Raw genomic sequence first — 14950 nt, 5'->3', positions numbered from 1 at the left:
AGTATATGATAAAGGATGCAAATGAGCAGCCAGAGAGAGGCCACATAGAGTGAAGTCTACAAGGGTCTCATGCACAGGAGCTTCTGTCCCCATAGAGCCAGACTGTGCCACCAGCACAGGGGTGCCTCTGTTACTCTGGAAGTTCTCAGAACCCTGCAGTTCAGGGGTTCTGGTGGAGGCTTTAATAAGGCATTATGGATTAGTAATTCAGTCTCTGGTTTCTGCTTCCTCTGTCCTCTGCCAGAGGATGGGGATGAGCTGAAAACTTCAAGCTTCTAATCTTGTCCTGTGTGTGTGTGTGTGTGTGTGTGTGTGTGTGTGTGTGTGTGTGTGTGTGTGGTGTGGTGTGTGTATGTGTGTGTGTGACCAGCTTCTGTTCTGAGGTTTCTGGTAGCCTGCCAAAAGCTACTTCAGTCGAACAAAAAGGGCTCGGTTTAATGTTTTTATCGCCTCAACCACTTAGAAAATGACATGGTTTTTAGAAATCTGTGTCAAAAACTAGGGACAAAGACTGACTGTACATTTCTTATGTCACACTGGATTAAATACTTGAACGGATTTAACACCATATAATAACTCATGAGTGGGTTGGCCAGGTATTGTCTTATAAATGAAACAGACACCTGGGGATGACATGGCATAATTCAATTCAATTCACATGTCTGTGGTAGGGGCTGAGGGTGAACACGGGCTCCTTGTGGAAACTCACAGTGGGTGGTGCGGCCCTCACTCACAGGCACACTACTGCTGAAAACCATAAACTTTAGACATTCATGGTGACCCCAGAGGCAAACATAGCCCCTTTGTCCCCCATTCAAGGGCCACACAGACTCAGGTTACTCCGTTTGAAGCTTAGTTCAATGGTGTTTATCCTGCCTACCAGGGTGACATTGCTTCTTTCCCTGTCTCCAGAGCGCACTGTAACAACAGTGACTCCTTCCACACACACTGAACCTAAGGGTCATAGAGCCCTCCCATGCACCATCTTATGTGATAAAACATCCCTGTGAGAGAGGCCAGTGCTCACAATCCACAGGCTAGAGAAGTTTGCAGAATTAAATGGATTGCTAGAAGAGAGGTTAATTGAAAATCTGTCCCCCACCCCTTATTACCCAGCGCTGTCTTCCCGGAGAGAGGAGCTAAACAGAGCTAATCTGGGTCCACAATCCCCACGTGGATAACTCACCCTCAGTGGATCTCAGTGCTCATCTCGTAGAGGTAGAGAGGCAACTCCTACTCTTCCTGTCTATGAAGGAAGTCTAGATGGAAGGATGAATGATGGATGGTGGCTTCCTCAATCTGGCCTCTCATCCATTGGTTGCCTACCAGGACAGTTGGCTACCAGAGATCCCGGGGCTTTGGCTAGCTGATGTATAAGCGCTGCCGGTGAACATGTGGAGGAGGTGACAAGGACAGCAGCCAATGCGACAATACCAGGGCTCTTTGTGACAGCACACTGCTGTCCGCAGTTCTCAGGCCCTCCTCCCATTCAGAGTGCTTTCTTGTTACTCTAGAGTACTTCAACTACGCCATCCCAAGGCTTTGAAAGGCCACTCAAATATCCTGGTGCTGGGCTTCATCCCCACACCTGCCTCAGCCTGCTGAGTACAGAAAGGTCCCCACCGAGGAGTAAACGTGTCTTGCCCTTGCCCGGTGTTAACCTGTTATCCTTCCAGCAGGAGAAGATCTGCATGTCTTCCAGACACAACTTAACTACACAAAGAACGAGGCCATGGAGTTCTAATTGTGGAATTTCAGATGTCTGCATGGGAGCTGGGCCCTGATGGAGGGTGCACATCAGCTGACTGCTGAGCCCTGCTGCTCCTCTGGAAAGAGGGGCACATTGGCTGCCATCCCAGGATTTCTGTTAATAAATCAGACTTCTCTGCCACCAGCTGCTTGGCATATTGTTTTTGTACCAGTAACACAGTTGCCAAATTGTCATTGTGCTGGGTTGGAGATAGCACCGGGCTGGTGTAATTAACCCCCTCAATGCACCCCACCCTGGAGTTCATCTTGGCTTCAAGATGGCCCCCATGGAAGGGGGTAGGGCACCACTGGCCTGGCCACCCTTGCCTGGGAGGAGGGATTAATCACAGAAGGGTGGTTGACAGTCTGGGGAGGGAGCAGCTGTTTCTGAGGATGGAAGTGAGATGCTGAGAAATGGCTTGGTCTTTGTAAAGACACCCCCCACTCTAAATGGGCACCACTGATGTTTAAGTCGTAATGCGTGTCTTTGGGAACTTGAAATCTTTCTTCCATGCTCTTCAGCCCATTTTACCTTCCAAAAACCTTTTGGATTATTACTGAAAAAATTGTAACCAGGCACAAAAATATGAATCAGTTTTGATGCTACCATCACATACAAAAAATTTGTATTTTGCATGCTGCCAAGAGCAGAAACCCCCACGCATACTTGTTCATGCTTCCTAGTTGCTAGATAAGATATTCTCATGACTTTGTACTCCCTCTCTGATTGCACGTTTTCAAAGATGGGGAAGCTGGTGTGGGGGTTCTGGAGCTGCTGATCCCTCAGCATAGACTGGTCCAGGAATATGCATCCTGGTCAGGCCCTGCACTGTTGCTCCTTCTGAGAACATGTGGAGGCAGGGTCAGTGCTTCTGGGATTAGGCACAGAGGCATCGCAGGGAGGCCTCTAGGAGACGTCTGGGTCACCACAGCTTACATGGAATCAGAAATGGCAGCAGTGGTCAGCTGGCTGGTGTCTCTCTTGGACAGTCAAGGTTTAGGTGTGTTGGGTGACAAACCACTGTTTTACTTGGTAGGCTGTAGATGTCAAGTAGGATCTCTAGAGGGACTATAGCCCAATATTAACACTGTACAGGTGAGGGAACAGACCCAGGGGGCAGGATGTAACCATGCTTCCTTTTTCTAAGGGGGATGTTGTTCTGTGGGTGGCAGATACGACAGAGGCTATTTCAAGAGCACAGAGAAAAGTCCAAGCACCTCTGACTTATAGCAGTGGTTACTTTGTGCTGTTTAACCCATTAGGTGGAGAGGCCAGATATCTGAAAGGTCTCACAGAAGAGAAGTAACAAAAGAAGAATCTGAAAGGATTGTCAAGGCATTTATCACTTAGTTCTCCAGAGGGCGATGGCAGAGCTTTGTTCACATTTGTCCTATAATACAGTAATGGTATCATTACCTGGCACACAGCAGCTGCTCAGTGCCACAGCCACATGAACAGTCACACAGTTCATTGCTGGTTACTGCTAAGTCAGGATTCCATTTGGCTTTCTGTGGCAGAACCTGATCCTAGTGGCTTAAACAATTAGGAACTTTTGTTTTCTCTCATAAAAAATAGGGCCAGTAACCTGATGTCCAGAAATAAAGTAGCCTTTTGTATAATTCATCAGGCAACATTGTTTCTTCTCACTGTCATCCTTAAACATTTGTACTTGTCCCCATATTCTTAAGAAGGTTGCTCTACTTAAGAGATCTGGTCTAAATTACAAGTAAAAGGCACTCTGTGTTGGGAGAATCTTCATCTTTTTATCAATAGCTTCCTGGATGCCCTACTCACTAGCCTTCTGTTTGCAATCCATTGGGAAGATGTAAGTCACAGAGCTACCTATAGCTGCAAAGGAGTCTGGAACTATATCTGTTGGTTAGAAGGGTGCCATGCATACAAGTAGATAATATGTATCTTTTATTTCAGTTGTTTTAAAGTGAAAATGATTAAGATTAAAAACAAACAAACAAGAAAACAAGTAGAGGTTCTGATGTGGAAATCTCTTAATGTAGGTCATGAGATCATATGTTTATTTTACCATCCTGCAAATAGTCATGAAATGCCCACACTATAAAAGGTACTAGTTATAAGCTAAAGACACAAACAGAAACAAATCAGATGACATCCATCCTCAAGGGGTACCAGCACACACATGAAGACAGGGAGTCCCACTGAACAGTGAGGGAAGAAAGATCCAGGTAAGCAAAGTATGCAAAAGGGACCAGAGTCTGATGAAGTCCAAGGAAGACCTGTGGAGCAGGTATACAAGACTGAAGGAGACCCAGGAAGGAAAGCAACTGGTTCTGTATGTAGATCTAGGTTGCTTAAAACAGACTCGGGGCACACACACCAGGCATCAGTGGGGTGTGAAGGTACAGCATGGCAACTGAATACATGTGAAACCATTACCTTTTAGTGGACATGGAAGGCCTTAAATGTGATTTCCTTGGATAGTCAGAGTCACCGAATACCCCTTTTTACATCTAATCACAATTACAAGAGATGTGTGTGGTCTGGTCTAGAGAACTCATTTTATATGGGAGGACATCAAGATCCAGAGAGTGCAAGTGACCTGTTGGTGATCAGTTAACAGTAACATCTGGGCCAGACCTGTATTATCTTGAGTTCTGATCCTTTCCTTCTGAGAAACATTCTGTGTTAACAGGCACTTAATTGTCTACCATCTGATGTGGTCTTAATAGCAGTTCAGTGAAATAGAACCAGTAGGATCAATTCTAATTGTACACACTGGAGGTGTAGGTTAAGAAAGGTAAAGGCCACACCCACCCTGACTCCAGTATACCATTTAACTGCTGCACCTCTTCAGTTGGTCAGATGAGAATTCTAGTAGATGGTACATGGAATAAGGGGGGTACATCTGCAAACATATGTTGTCTTCACCAAGGTGAGACGTAGCCCTAATGCTGCCACCGTGGACACTTTCTCTCATGAATAGGAGAAGGAAAGTTTTCTCCAGCCTGACCATGTCACCCGAGTCTCAAGTCACAGCAAGGCATGGCGGGGTTGGCCAGTGTCTCGACTATATTTGACATCCTTGATCATTTGTGATCTTGCTATGCTTGGTCACCTCAAGCAGGGAGCAATTCTAAGAATGGAAAGACATCACTAGAGAACTGACTGGGTGGGGAGCTGTAGAGGGTGAGGGAAAGGTCACTGGATAACCTCAGCATAGACGTCCATCCTCTTGATTGGCCTTTTAGAGAGAGAAATGAGGCTTGGCTGAGATGAGAACAGTCTACATTAAGGTAGATTCTGCTTAGGGTTCACCAACCTACTCCATTTTAGAACCAAGGAGGACATTCTGAGAGGATCATTGTTCAAAGATGGTTGTGTAGTAGCCTGTCCCATGACCTGGCAAGACTGGCCTGCCAGAGGCTGTTGACAGAGACAAATCAAGTCTGCCTTTTCTGCTGTCATCCCACGATTACCATCCAACATTGTCATACTGTTCCCTCATCTTAGACCTTTGGGACTCCAGGCTCTGACCATTCAAGCCAGCATGGCAGTGCCAAAAATCTTCCCTCTGTTTCCCCCACCCCCAATAGTCCTGCTATTAGCTCTGTAAGGGGATGCAAAGCTTGTGGCTGGCTAGTCACTGGTATGATAGCAGCTTTCCCGGGGTCCCCTGTGTCCCAGGGCTCTTGAGTAGGGACAGCAGTCTTAATCTGTTGTTACATAAAATTGCCATGAGAATCTTAAATTCTTCACTTCTTTTGTTTGATGAAAACCTGTGAACATTAACACAACACATTTCTAATCTATGGGGAAATTCTTCCACACCAAGAAAGGCCTCACAACTTCAGGACCCTGTTTAGTTTTGAGCTGACTATGCAGCTAACTAGTGTTGTTTTCACGGAGAAACAAATGAAGGTTACTCAAGGGCATGAATTGCAGATGATACTTGAGACACTTGGATTTAGGACAGCAGGAAATATTTGGGGTCTTGTATGTTCCCCCACATGAATCTGTAAGGCCAATGTGCACGTATGTGGATGTCAGTATCTGCCAAGCAGCCTTGGGATAGCCCATTCTACAATAATTTCTCATTTCTACTTTCAAGAGAAAGACAGCCGGAGTAGATCCATGTCCTGCAAGAAAGGCTGAAGCAGAGACATTGAGAGGGAGGGTTGTTTCCAAGGAGGAGATATAGTGGCATCCCAGCCTCCCAATGTGGAGGTGAAGCATGAAGATATGCCTTGCTCTTTATTTATTTATTTATTTATTTATTTATTTATTTATTTATTTATTTATTTATTTATTTATTTATTTATTTATTTATTTATTCATTCATTCATTCATTCATTCATTCATTCATTCATTCATTCATTCATTAATTCATTTATTTATTTATTTATTTTTCTTTACAGGGGAGAGCGCGGACGCAGTCCCCCACTACCACAAATTCTGCAGTCAAGTTTCCCGCATTTGGGGAAATCGCAGGGGACACACACCCCAAGTGCAAAGGGTGAGCCTCGCCCTGGGAAAACCACCTGCTTGATCATGGTGTCTCCCCTGCCAGGTAAGTATATGCCTTGCTCTTGATGTCACTGAGGTGTTCTGTTTTTTTAACCTTCATTTGAAATCACAAATGAGGTGACACAACAGAAAACTTGCTCAAGTCACCTCGGTTTGTCCATGCTATGACAGCTAATCTTGATTATCAACTTGACTACATCTGGAATCTAATGAAACCCAAGCATCTGGGTACACCTGTGAGGGATTTTCTTGATTAGATCATTTAAGGTGGGAAGGACCACCTTAAATCTGGGCCACTCTTCCTGGTGGCAGCCCACTTAAAAGGATGTGGAAGAAGGAAGCTTTTGCTTTTTGCTTGCTTGCCCTCACTCTCCCTGTCAAGTTCACCTATTCTGCTGCTAAGGCACTGATTCTATTTATAGGGGTTCCACCATACAACCTACTTCTCTCTCAAAGCACCCACTTTTCAATAACATCGCCACAAGGACTAGGCTTCAACATAATGTATTTTGGAGACACACAGAATTTCAGACCACTCATCAACCACCGTTTAAGGAACAACATGGTGTTCCTTTGTTCTTTGTGTGTGCAGTTCAAGATGTGAGTGCTCAGCTTCCAGCTCTTGTCATCATGCCTTTGCATCACCATCAGGGACTCTAACTTTCTGTAACTGTATGCCCAAATAAACTCTTCTTCTGTAAGTTGCCTTGGTCCTCAGTGTTAGCACTGATGACTTACCCCTTAATTGGATGCTTTAGACAGTAGACTGAATACTTTCAGAGAACTCTATTTCTCAATTTTCACTGCTCTACTAGAGAGATACATTTATTACTTCTATTTTTGTAGCAGAGAAAACTGAAATATGAAGAAACAAGACAATTGTCCCTAATTTACAGAGCAGTGAAGAGTGGCAGAGACTCCAGGTGCTCTCTTCTGAATGTACATTGGACACTGCACAAAGGAGAGAGCTGGGAACTGGAGCTACAGCCTGGGGTCCTTATCTGTTTTATGGATAAAGGCTGTGGTGGATTCTGTGAGATGTACCTCATAGTCTTGGGCATTTGAATACTTGCCCACTGTCCTCAGTGGAGGTAGCTGTTTGATAGGTTTGGGAGGTATGGTCCTGTTGGGGGAAGTAGTTACTGGAGGCAAGCTTGAAGAGTTTAAATACTCATGCCATTTCAAGTTTGCTTTCTTTCTCTGCTTCACCTTGCAGCTCAAGATGTGAGCTCTCAGCATCCTGCTCCTGCCCCATGCCTTTGCTCTGCCATCATAGACTCCAGCCCTCCGGAACCAGAAGCCCAAATAAGTCCTTTTAGAAGATTCCTTGGTCATAGTGTTTTATCACATCAATGGAAAGGTCTATTTGTTCTTCAAATCCCTAGATTCTTCAGTGGTACAACTACACAGTCAAGGGTACACTCTATCAGTGGGCCAGTTTTATTAATATTTAGGGGACAAAACTAGGACTTGATACCCTTCTTTTTGCAGATGTCTTGATCTGCAAAACAAACAAACAAACAAACACCCCAAACCAAGCAAAAACAAATACAAATAATATAAAACAAAAAACTGGTCACCTGGTCATTGCAAACCCCAGTTCTTTTCACTTACCCTATGGATTACTGCTCCAGGAGGAACAGGGGAACCTTGAAAGGCTGACTCCTTGGTTTAGCTTTGTAAATATGTATTTAGGGAGCTTTAATAACATATATTATTGACCACATAGACTCATAGAGCTATTTGTGTGTAAATCCATATTTAGTACACTATTGATCCATACCAGGCAGCCAAAACCGTATTAATTTGAATGTGAAGATTAAAAACATTTGCAGAAGTTGTTACTGAGTATAAAAGAGTCAAAGTTCAATTTCTAGCAGCCTAATGGGCATCCCTTTCTTTTGGATAGGTCCTTTTAGCTGACTTGCCCAGTTTCTTTGGCCTTCCTGTCTTCTAGAGTGGTTATGTGTGGTGGACACTCTGTGGAGGCTCCATCTGTTTCCATTAGTCCAAAGCACTCACTTCTCCAGACAGTCCTCATTGCCCACTGCTGGCTCTCAGCTGAGTTTCTCTTTGTTTACCCACAATAGGGATGGGCTTGTCCACCTTGTTCTCCATTGCACCAACTCCTGGAATAGATGATGCTGGGTCTGTGTGTGGGTCAAGGATTTTCTGGGGTCAGAGCTCTCTGTGCAGTGCTTTTCTGAAGAGGAAGTCATTCAGTTCTATGCTCTGCACAGCTGGGCCGCCTTGCTTATATCCTCAGGTGGGAATACTTCCTATATATCTCTGCCCCTGAGTTTATTTGGGAAGACCCTGATGTAAAACATGTATCAAATCTAGAAATGAGCATTGAATGTCTTCTTTCTCTTCTGCTATTAAAAAAACAACCTTGAACTAGGGAGATATCACAGTTAGTAAAGTGCTCATTGAGCAAATGTAAGGATCTGAGTTCAGATCCCCAATGTCCATGTACAAGGCATTTCACAGTAACTCTTGTCTATAACTCCAAGTCCTAGGGAGGCAGAGGCAGGTAGATTCCATAGGTTTGCTGGTCAGCTAGTCTAGTGGGTGAGCTCCAGGTTCAGTGAGAGACCCTTCTCAAAAACAAGGTGGGGACTGGAGAGATGTCTCAGCGGTTAAGAACACTGCTTGCTCTTCCAGAGGTCCTGAGTTCAATTCCCAGCAACCACATGGTGGCCAACAACCATCCATAATGAGATCTGTTGCCCTCTTCTGGCCTTCAGGCATACATGCAAACAGAACACTGTATACATAATAAATAATAAATATTTTTTAAAAAACAAGATAGAAAATAAAAAAGAAAGATACCTTTGTTGACCTCTGGTCTTCACACACAGGCAAGTGCTCTTGCACACACATGCATACAGTATGTAAGTGTGTATGTGTGTGTGTGTGTGTGTGTGTGTGTGTGTGTGCATTTGTGCATACACCTCCAAAGTTATCTGAATTATAAAGAAAATAGAAGACTTGAGCAAACCAATAACACTAAGGTCATTAACAAGTAATCTTTCAACAAAGAAAAGCCTAGGAACTAATGATTTCTCTAGTGGATGCTATCAATCATTTAAAGAACTAATACTCATCATTCTCAAACTTTTCTCACAAAATGAAGCAGAGGAAACACTTCTAAATGCATTTTATGAGGTTACCATTTCTCTGACATCAAATCCAGACGAAGAAAAATACAAACCAATATCCATGGGGAACTTGGGTGCAAAATTCTCAAAAAATATTAGCAAATGGAATTTAATAGCACCCTGATCATGGGGAAGGGCATATGGTGGTGGGTATAGGGGACTTGTTCCCAGGATGCAAGGATGGTTTAGCATATATGAATCAATACATGATACACCATGCCAACAGAATGAAGGAAGAAGTTCATCTAATTAAGGTATGTAATCAAGACAGAGAAAGTATTAGATAGAATTCAACATTGCTTCATGGTAAAAAGCTCTGAGTAATTGGGTATAGAAGGAATGTACATCAGTGTAACAAGGACCATGGACCACATCCACATTGACAGTTTTATTCACAGTGAGAAGTTAAAGGCTTATCATCTAAGGTCAGGAATAAGATGTGATATCCAACCTCATTACTTCTATTCTATATAGTTCTAGAGGTTCTAGCTAAAGCAATTATGTATGAAAAAGTGATAAAATGCATCAACATGGAAAAGGAAGAAGTTAAATTGCCTTCATTTTCAGATTGTTCAATTATATATAGGAAATTCTAAAAACTGAACCTAAACTTTTAGAGCTAATAAATGAATTCAATAAAATGACAAGATACATGGTTAATGTACAAAAATCCATAGCAGTTATAAACACCAAAAAAGAGCTATCTAAAAAAAGTCAAAGAAACAATGCCATCTACAATAGCATCAATAAATTACTTAGCAAAAATTTAATCAATGAACTAAAAGATGTCCACATAGAAAGCTATTAAACATTGATCAAAGGAATTGGAAAAGACATAAATAGGGAGATAATCCCATGTTCATGGATTAGAAGATACATTGCTAAAATGTTTATGCTGCCAAAATGGTCTATAGATACAATTCAGTCTTAGAAATATAATGCCACTTTCCACAGATAAGGAAAAATTTCTAAAATTCATATGGAACTACAAATAGACAAATTAATGCTGACCAAAAGCATCGAAGCTGAAAGTATCATGTTATCTGACTTCAAAATCAATTGCAAAGCTATAGTCATCAAAACAGCATGGCCCTGGCATAGAAAGAGATACCTAGATCAGGGATCAGAAGAGATAGTCCCAAAGTAAAACTATGCACTCAGTTGCTTTTGATGTAGTTAATTGATCTCAACAGAGTTTCCAAGAATGCATAATGGAGATGATCATCTCCAGGAAATGGTGGTGGGAAGGCTGGAAAGCCATTGTGGAAGAATAAAATTGGACCTTTATCTCTCACTATATTCAAAATCAGCTCTGCTGTGGGATGTCTTTCTGTGTGCTGTGAATATATGTTTCTCTGATTGGTTGGTAAATAAAGCCGCATTGGCCTATGGCAAGGCAGCTTAGAGGCAGGTGGGAAATCCAGGTAGATATACAAGGAAAGAGAAAGGCAGAGGTGGAAGAGATGCCAGCTGCCACCAGGAGAAACAAGATATGAAAGTACTGGTAAGCCATGGCCATGTGGCAACTTATAGATTAATAGAAATGGGCTGAGTTTAGTTATAAGAGCTAGCTAGCAAGAAGCTTGAGCCATAGGCCATGGCCATACAGTTCATAATTAATATAAGTCTCTGTATGTTTATTTGGATCTGAGTGGCTGCAGGACCTTGGGGCTGGGCAAGACCAGAGAAACCATCATCAGGCTATACAACTCAAAATTGTTCTTAAATTTAGGGCCCTGAATTGTAAAACTAGTGGAAAGAAATGGAGAAACTTCTGTGTTTTGGATATGGCTCTATATAAACATAGGCTACAATAAGAAAAATAGGCAAGCGGTCTTCCATCAGACAGAAAAGCTCTGTCCAACAACAAAAACAGTCAGTAAGTGAAGAGCAGTCTGCTCTTCAGGAGAAAACACTTGTGAAAGACATACCCTACAAAGGATATCTAATATCTAAACTGTAAAGAATACAAACAACTCAGTAGTGAAAACAAACAAACAAAGAAGAACAACAACAAAACCAACTTGACTTTAAAAGGTAGACACAGGACCAGAACAACTATTTCTGAAAAGCCATACAAACAGCCTAGAGGTATATGAGAAAATGTTTAATGCCATAAATCATCAGAGAAGTGCAAATTCAAACCACATGAACACATCACTTTACACTATTAGAATGGCTGTCATCAGAGAGACAAAAGTTACCAAGTATCTGTAGGGACATGGAGAGAAGCAAACCCTTGTACACTGTTGGTGGGTGTGTAAATTAGTACAGTTGTTATAAAAAACATCATGAGGTCCCTAAGGTAACTAGAAACAGACCTACAGTATGACCCAGCAGTTCCACCATTGCTGTATATCCAAAGAAATAAAAGCAGTGTGTCAAAGAGAGATCTACATATCTGTGTTTATTGCAGCACTTTCTACAATATTAAAGAAAAATGAAATCAACCTAAGTACAATTTAAATCAACACACACACACACATACATACACACCCCTTTACATATTGTCTTTATACACATACACATACACATATGCACAATGTTAATACCATCATGGATGATCTAGGTGTAGAAAGGAACACTGATGATCTCAGCTTTTACAGTGTCTACAAAACTCAAACTCATAAGCAGAGAGCAGGATGGTGGTGACCAGGGGCTGGGACAGTGGGGTGAAGGAACTGGAGCTATCTGTCAAAGGCTAAAATGTTTCAGTTAGCAACCTAGAGAGCGGTTATTCCTTGTGGAGACTAAGGTGAGTCAGTAAACATTCTGAGAATCACTAAGGGAATAGATACTACATAGTCTCAGGAAATCTCTTACCTCCTTCTGAACCTACTGGCAAGAATGGCTTGCCCAACATCTGGGACAGATAGCCTGCTGCCACTTGGACCCTGCAATGACAGGGATGGGGCTTGACATAGACCTCTTTGATTGGTGAACTCATATTTTATGGAAACATTGCTCTATTTTATCTTTTACACTGGTTCTCTTGTATTTACTTTTAATTTATTATATTATAAAATAATATATGTGATGTTGTTAAATGAGATGTCTAAGAGCCCATTGTGCTGGACTGTGCTTCTGTACTAGGCCCAACCAAGCCAGACAAAACCAGAGTGCTAAATACTTACTAGGTGTCTTAGGGTTTCTATTGCTGTAAAGAGACACCATGATCACAGCAACTCTTATAAAGGAAAACATTTAATTTAGGCTGGCTTACAGTTCAGAGGTTTAGTCCATTATCATCATGGCAGGACACAGAGGCAGACATGGTGCTGGAGCAGGAGCTGAGAGTTCTACATCTGGATCTGCAGGCAACAGGAAGTGAACTATGACACTTGGCATAGCTTGAGCATAGGAGTCCTCAAAGCCCACCCTGACAATGACACTTCCTCCAACAAAGCCACACATACTCCAAGAAAGCCATACCCCCAAATAGTGCCATTCCCTTCTTGGGTCATTTTCTTTCAAACCACCACATGTGGCCAACTGAACTTTCTCCTTTAAAACAAACCAGAAGGTAATCAAGCAAATGAACATCAAACTATCACACATGAACACACCCCTGCAAGATTAACAGCAATTGATTAGAGATACCCAGGGTACCAGGGCCGGCATGTTGAGGAAATGTATCCTCTAATTTCTTTACTTTCTTAACTGAAAGTAACTTATTGTAATTTCCTCTATTATTAAAATTTGTTCTTAGATAATTTCCCACATGTACATAATACATACTGACCACTTTCTCTCCCCCACCTCCTCTCATTTCCCTACTACCTCTGTTCACCCTACTCTCCCTACAAATATCTTTCTCATGTCCATGCCCATTTTTATTTATTTATTTATTTATTTATTTATTTATTTGGTGACCAACTAAATTTAACCAGGGCCATTTGTACGACCATAGGTTTGGAGCTCTCCATTGGAAGTTAGTGGGCTCAGAAGTAGGTCCACAGATGAGGACAAAGATCCCTCCTCTCCCATTACCTATCACTAGCCAATCCTACAGGGTTGGGTCCCAGGGGCCCCTCCTGGATCCATGACTGACTATTGACAAGGCCAGTTTTGTGTGGGTCCAGTACAGATGACCATTGTTGCTGTTATTCAGTGGCTAACCTGAGTCTAGAGGATGGCATCTCTCACTTTATCTTCTGGATCTAATGAACTTCCTGCCCTTTTTTCTGAAATGTTTCCTGAGCCTTAGAACTAGGTGGCCTAATTATCTTATTTAGTGCTGAGCCTACAACCATCGCTTATTTTCAGCACCTTGGACAGCCACAAGTCCGCACTCCCCGCCCTCCTAATAGGAGGGGCTTCTCCTAGTAGGGCTGAGGGCAGCTTGTTTGGTTCAGGGCCAGGGTGGGACCCGCTCTGGAGGCAATAGCAAGGGAGTGGAAGAGTTCCTGCCTTTTGAGGACCAGTACAATTTGTTCAGGTCATTGGTCAGGCAGAGGCTGGCAATGAGGAGGTATAGCCAGAAGTTTTCCTGTGTCTTAATTGGTCCCACAGCTGCTTAGACCCAAGTAAATGTACAGAGGCTTATATTAATTATGAACTGGATGGCCTATGGTTCAAGCTTCTTGCTAGCTAGCTCTTTTATCTTAAATTAACCCATTTCTATTTATCTATGTATCGCTATGTGTTCCGTGGCTTTACCTGCGTCCCATTACATGTTGCTCCTTGAAGAGAGGTTTGGCGTCTCCCCTTACTCTCCATTCTCCTTTCACTATCTCTTCTATACTTTCCTGCTTGGCTCCATCGTGCCCTGCCATAGGCCAATGCAGCTTTATTTATCGACCAATCAGAGCAACACATACTTACAGCGTAAAGAAAGACATCCCACAGTGAGGAGGACAAGAATCCGGGCAGGATGGGCTCTGGTGGAATGGACTGATGGCACCCCAAAGCTAGCATGTGCACAAGGTGCAAGTGTATTCTGAGTAATGGGAGGATTTTCTTGGTCTCAGAGAGGTTTCTGGGTGGGAACTTAGCAACATGAAATTGTATAGTTAGTAACATTGCTTGGTCTGTTTCTTATATAACCCAAGACCACCAGCCCAAGGGTGACAATGCCCGCAGTGAGCTGGGCCCTCCCACATCAACCATTAATTGAGAAAATGCCCCACAGACATGCTTACATGCCATTCTGATGGAGGCATTTTCTCAATCCAGGTTCTTTCTTCTCAGATGCCCCTAGCTTGTAGCATAGTAACAAAAACTAGCCAGCACCCTCACCCATTCATCCATTTTAGAACTGACCGACTATTTCACCCTCATATTTGCAAAATCTTTTGGACTTCAGGGGTATAATACATCCCAGGCAGGATACAGCAACATACTTCTTTTATTTATCTATTCAATGTACATTTAATGTAATTTTTGTTCCAAAGTCTCTGTTCAGTTCTATTCTTGTAGCTGGTTAGCCAGGAGAATAATTACAGTGTCAGTGTGGGCTCGGTGTGCTGAGGGATGGGAAGGCTAGTTACTTTTTGGGGTGTAGTTTGAACATCAAGAAAGATCTTTTAGAATTGGTGTC

General features: G+C 42.6%; 1 non-coding gene across 1 annotated transcript; it reads right to left on the bottom strand.

The window, feature by feature from the left end:
- Positions 1-6138: 6138 nt before the first annotated feature.
- Positions 6139-6301, bottom strand: LOC128113120 (U1 spliceosomal RNA). Its single transcript, XR_008219346.1, has one exon. It is a non-coding gene; the product is annotated as a U1 spliceosomal RNA (small nuclear RNA).
- Positions 6302-14950: the final 8649 nt, after the last annotated feature.

The sequence above is a fragment of the Peromyscus californicus genome, unplaced genomic scaffold (assembly GCF_007827085.1).
Source record: "Peromyscus californicus insignis strain IS unplaced genomic scaffold, ASM782708v3 Scaffold_17__1_contigs__length_78620276, whole genome shotgun sequence".
In the NCBI taxonomy this organism is placed as follows: Eukaryota; Metazoa; Chordata; class Mammalia; order Rodentia; family Cricetidae; genus Peromyscus; species Peromyscus californicus.
This window is presented reverse-complemented; position numbering and strand designations above follow the sequence as displayed.